The 5,831-nt window shown below is 42.4% G+C and overlaps 1 non-coding gene across 1 annotated transcript; it reads left to right on the top strand.

The window, feature by feature from the left end:
• The first annotated feature begins 3,887 nt into the window (after positions 1 to 3,887).
• LOC138989061 (U6 spliceosomal RNA) lies at positions 3,888 to 3,994 on the top strand. Its single transcript, XR_011465294.1, has one exon. It is a non-coding gene; the product is annotated as a U6 spliceosomal RNA (small nuclear RNA).
• Positions 3,995 to 5,831: the final 1,837 nt, after the last annotated feature.

The following is a 5,831-nucleotide window of genomic DNA, read 5'->3' as shown; positions in this document are numbered from 1 at the left end:
TGGTAGACAGCTTCTAAAAGTTTGCCTATAGCTTCCAGGGCTCAGTATTTGTTTTATTCTCATCATCTTCTTTGTGTTTATTCACTGAATATGGAAGACAGCTCTGACAGTCTTTCTGTTCACAATTTGGTCTTCATTCATCCCTTTCCTGCTCTTCAGTCCATCCGTTGAAATAGTTTTTTATTTCCACATTCATGTTTTTCCCAAGCATGAATTTCCAAGAACTCTTTCTTTTTATAGACTGCCTTTATTTCTGTAAATGGAATGTCTTGACTTCCTCACGTATACCAACTATCATATTTTAACTTTCTTTTTTTGCCCATGCCCTCATGACACGCAGGATCTGGGTTCCCTGACCAGGGATCAAATCTGTGCCCCCTGCAGTGAAACCTCAGAGTTTTAACCACTGGACTGCCAGGGAAGTCCCCCAACTATGGTACTGCAAAGTTCTTTTCTTTCTTGATTAGCACGTTCATCAGCAGGTCGTTTGTTTATTGGTAGCATTGGATGATACTTCTGTTGGTTTTCCTCATTTGTTTCATGCTTTTTGAATGCCTGTTAGTTTTCACATGAGAGTTTCATCTATGTAGAATAAGAAGTTCGGATATATTTCCCAAGGCCAGGTGAGAATCTCTGCTTTCTTAACAGTAAATAGAGATTTGGTTTCAGTGGTCCTAGCTCTAATGGTTTTGAGGGTGGAAGGGAGAAAGTGTACACTGGCTACTTTCTCTGGCTCCAGTGCCTTCTCTGGGAGCCTCAGGTATCATAACTCTCATCTTATTTGGTAAAAAATAAGCTTTACTTAAAATTTTCACTTGGAGGAAAAAATCCAGGATCCACCACTTCTAAGGCAGAGAATGGGTGCAGATGTTTGCAGCTCATGAATTAATTACCAGCTCATCATCCATGGGGTCGCAGAGTCGGACACGACTGAAGCAACTTAGCAGCAGCAGCAGCACCATCATATCAGTTCCTTCTCCCTGCCCCTGATATCTCTGAACTTGAGGTTATTCTAGTGTTCCAAGTAGAAAGTTTACTGTTTTGAAGAGCCTCTCTTTCTGCTTTCATGGGTTGTAGGTGCATCGGCTCTTTCATGCATTTATTAATCTGATCACAATCAGCTTTATATCTTACACAAATAACCTCTATTTTGGTGCTCTGATAATACCCTGCCTGGATTTCCAGTTCCACTTTTAGGTGATTCTGTTTTATTTTTTCCTGTCTGTTTTTGTTGTTGTTGTTGTTTAAACTCAAGTATACTTTACATGGGATTCCCAGGTAGCACAGTAGTAAAGAATCCATTTGCCAGTGCAGGAGAGGCAGGAATCGCAGGTTCGATCCTTGGGTCAGGAAGATTCCCTGGAGTAGGAAATGCCAGCCCACACTAGTATTTTTGCCTGGAAAATCCCATGGACAGAGGAGCCTGGTGAGCAACAGTCCATGGAGTCACATAGAGTCAGATACGACTGGAGTGACTGCATACACACAAAATTTACATACAGTGAAATCCACCAATATTAAGTATACATTTCTACTTCCAAAGTTTCCCTATAAGTGACTTTTCAGCATTTAATTGTCTGTCCTTCCCATTAGACTCAAGGCTGTGAATGCCATATTAACCAGCTATCCTTATATCTGGAACAACTCTTGGTACCTAGCAAGTATTCTACATGTTGGAAGAAGGAAGGAGGATTGGAGTCAGTCACTGTCTGTCCTCAGTTGCCAGTGGGGGTTAACATTCAGCTCAGCTACTCATCCTTGGAGGAAGCCAATGTAGACAATCCTCAGATTAGTCAGCTCCCTACATGTCTCATTTCCTGTTCATTCAAGGGCTCCATGCTCCTGGATGATCTATCCCCAGGTGACTCTCCCACAGTGACTGTCTCCTGGACTCTGATGTCACCCCACGTTGTACTGACTTGCTCCCACAGTGGTTTTCAAATGGATATGAGTGAGAAACTTTGAGTCTGTGCCAAAGTGGGTAATGGAAAAGGAAGCATGTATTAGCCAGTTCAAAAGATTTCTTATGCTTTGATTTTCTCTGGCAGGTTTGTGGAAGAAACCCTAAGTACTCACGGGTAATTTTTTTAAGTCAAATTATTCTTTGTCATCATGGCAGTTACTTCTTATGTATATCAATAATTTGCCAATATTGCATAGTATTGGGCTGACAGGCCATAGACCTTAGACGCTCAGATAAAACACAAGTTGTCAAACATCATCTAAATCAAGTCACCTGCACCTTCCCAAACAGACTAGCTCTCCATATTACCAACTCACCAGCTGCTGTCAGAGTTGCTCTTTCCTGAGTCCCTCTGCTTCACTTCTCTGCTGCATACTACTTGGGAGACTTTTGGTTCACATGACTTCCTATGATCCAAAATGTTGAAAGCTAAACTGGAAGTTGTTGACTCCTATAATCTGAGAGGTGCACTGACAGATCTGACTTAAGGTGTGACTTGACCAAACACCAACAGTGCCCCTGGAATCCAGTTTCTCTCTCTTAGCTCTGCTTGCTCTGTTCTTCAGGTTTTCACTGCATTCCTACATGATAGCTGCTGCAGATCAGTTCTTACAGCATTTCAGCTTCAAATACAAAGGACACTTCCCCAGAAGAGACACAAAAGCCTTGAAACTTTTTCTCCCTCGGGACAGAGGTACCCATAGCCACACCATGGTCCTGGATAATAGGATCAATAAATAGCCTGGAGCTACCAGAGCTCAGCCTGAGTGTGGGGTCAGCCTCACCCAAACCCCAAGGACTGAGCCAGGAAGGAGGGATTCATGATATAGGGCAACATTTTTATCAGCAGGGTAAATGGTGCCAGGCAGCAAGAACAGTAGGTATGACTCTAACTTTGTTAGCACACTGGCTCTTCAGAACTCCTCCCTTCTCAGCTTACCAGATCTGCCTTTTCACAAATCAAAGCTTATCTGAGCTGGACTCCCTCGCCTTATGGCATTCTAGGATGTAGCTTTGAGTCTCACCATTCTGGGTAACTGCTGCTGCTGCTGCTAAGTCGCTTCAGTCGTGTCCAACTCTGTGCGACCCCAGAGACGACAGCCCACCAGGCTCCCCCGTCCCTGGGATTCTCCAGGCAAGAACACTGGAGTGGGTAACTACTTTGTGTTTTATTATTGTTGTTCTTGTAATCTATATCTACTTAAAGAGTTATTTATGCCCCAGACTGAACACAGTACTTGGGGAACAGTTTGACCAGTGTAGAATCAAGTGGATCTTTTCCCCACAGGTCCTAATAATAAAAATCCTTGTAATAGTCTTACATTTTGTATAACTCAGGTGTACAACCTTAAATGCATACCCCTTACACTGTTGGGTGCAGTTCATTAAGCTTACCTCCGGTCTTTTAGAACACAATGACTCCAGAATACCCTAGAAATGGCTTTCTAGAGACGAACTTTCCAACTTTCCTGGGAAATGAGCCTGAAGTTACCTCAGGTTAGCTCCCAGGACCCGTCTAGGGTGGCCTAAGCGGGGAAGTTCCAGGCAAGGACACTCCATGACTTCCTTCAACCACCCACCGCATTTGTAGCCTCTGCCAAGATGCAGGAAGGACTGTGGCTTCTAGACCAGTCGAGTTTTTAAGAAGCATTTCTCTGCTTTAAACAAAATCCTATGGGCGGGGGGCGGGCAGTTCACATTAGGGGGCCTTTCAGCTGCCCAGAACAAGAAAGAAATCATTAAGGAGGAAGCCTTCAAACTAGACCCTAAAAGATGAGCAGATTTTCAAAAGATGAAAACAGGGACCCAAAGGAAAACACAAGACAGACAGAAAAGAGTTTTTCTCTGGAAAAAAAAAAAATTGCAAAGAAATTTGCTAAGGGTTGGAGATACTCAGAGAAGAAAGTCAGAAATTGAAAGGAGGGTGCTCGCTTCGGCAGCACATATACTAAAATTGGAGCGATACAGAGAAGATTAGCATGGCTCCTGCGCAAGGATGACACGCAAATTCGTGAAGCGTTCCATATTTTTTATAGGCAAAACACTCTCTGACATACATCACAGCAGGATCCTCTATGACCCACCTCCCAGAATATTGGAAATAAAAGCAAAAATAAACAAATGGGACCTAATTAAACTTAAAAGCTTCTGCACAACAAAGGAAACTATAAGCAAGGTAAAAAGACAGCCTTCAGAATGGGAGAAAATAATAGCAAATGAAGCAACTGACAAACAACTAATCTCAAAAATATACAAGCAACTCCTACAGCTCAACTCCAGAAAAATGAATGACCCAATCAAAAAATGGGCCAAAGAACTAAATAGACATTTCTCCAAAGAAGACATACAGATGGCTAACAAACACATGAAAAGATGCTCAACATCACTCATTATCAGAGAAATACAAATCAAAACCACTATGAGGTACCATTTCACGCCAGTCAGAATGGCTGCGATCCAAAAGTCTACAAGCAATAAATGCTGGAGAGGGTGTGGAGAAAAGGGAACCCTCTTACACTGTTGGTGGAATGCAAACTAGTACAGCCACTATGGAGAACAGTGTGGAGATTCCTTAAAAAACTGGAAATAGAACTGCCTTATGATCCAGCAATCCCACTGCTGGGCATACACACTGAGGAAACCAGAAGGGAAAGAGACACGTGTACCCCAGTGTTCATCGCAGCACTGTTTATAATAGCCAGGACATGGAAGCAACCTAGATGTCCATCAGCAGATGAATGGATAAGAAAGCAGTGGTACATATACCCAATGGAGTATTACTCAGCCATTAAAAAGAATACATTTGAATCAGTTCTAATGATGTGGATGAAACTGGAGCCTATTGTACAGAGTGAAGTAAGCCAGAAAGAAAAACACCAATACAGTATACTAACGCATATATATGGAATTTAGAAAGATGGTAACAATAACCCTATATACGAGATAGCAAAAGAGACACTGATGTATAGAACAGTCTTTTGGACTCTGTGGGAGAGGGAGAGGGTGGGATGATTTGGGAGAATGGCATTGAAACATGTATAATATCATGTATGAAACGAGATTCCAGTCCAGGTTCGATGCACGATACTGGATGCTTGGAGCTGGTGCACTGGGACGACCCAGAGGGATGGTATGGGGAGGGAGGAGGGAGGAGGGTTCAGGATGGGGAACACATGTATACCTGTGGCAGATTCATTTTGATATATGGCAAAACCAATACAATATTGTAAAGTTAAATAAAATAAAATTTAAAAAAAAGAAAAAAGAAATGGAAAGGAGGATCTTTCCTGGTGGTTCAGTCGTTGAGAATTCACCTCCCGGTGCATGGGATGCAAGTTCGATCCCTGGTTGAGGAGCCAGGATCCCACATGCCTCAGGGCCAAAAAACCAGAACATAAACAACAGAAGCAATATTGTGGCAAATTTAATAAAGACTTTGAAAGTGGTCCACATTAATAAAGAAAAAAGAAATTGAAAGGAAACTCCTGCTCATGCCCAGCCCTAAGCCTCCAGGCTCTCAAAGACTTTCCCCAGGAAGTATCTCCAACCCAGGATGCTCTTTAGTTATAGCAAGAAGAGCCCCCTACTCTGAACCCCACTTTTCAGAGGGTCCTGCCAATTACAAACATTTTCTCAAAAATTAAATTTATTAATGCACGTAATAATCCTTTCTGGTTCATCATCTGATTGTGAAAGTCATATGAGTGAATTAGGAACTTTTTTTTTTTTAACCTTTGAGAAATACACAGTCTTCATTAGGCGCGGATCAGGACCCTGAAAGTCTTGAGGACCTCTGCGTATTCGTCAGTTTTCTTCTCAGGTTCTTTTCAGCCTGTTTCCGTAGCCTCGTGAGCTGTTCTTCCTTCCT

Source organism: Bos mutus, chromosome 8 (genome assembly GCF_027580195.1).
Source record: "Bos mutus isolate GX-2022 chromosome 8, NWIPB_WYAK_1.1, whole genome shotgun sequence".
NCBI lineage: Eukaryota > Metazoa > Chordata > Mammalia > Artiodactyla > Bovidae > Bos > Bos mutus.
This window is presented reverse-complemented; position numbering and strand designations above follow the sequence as displayed.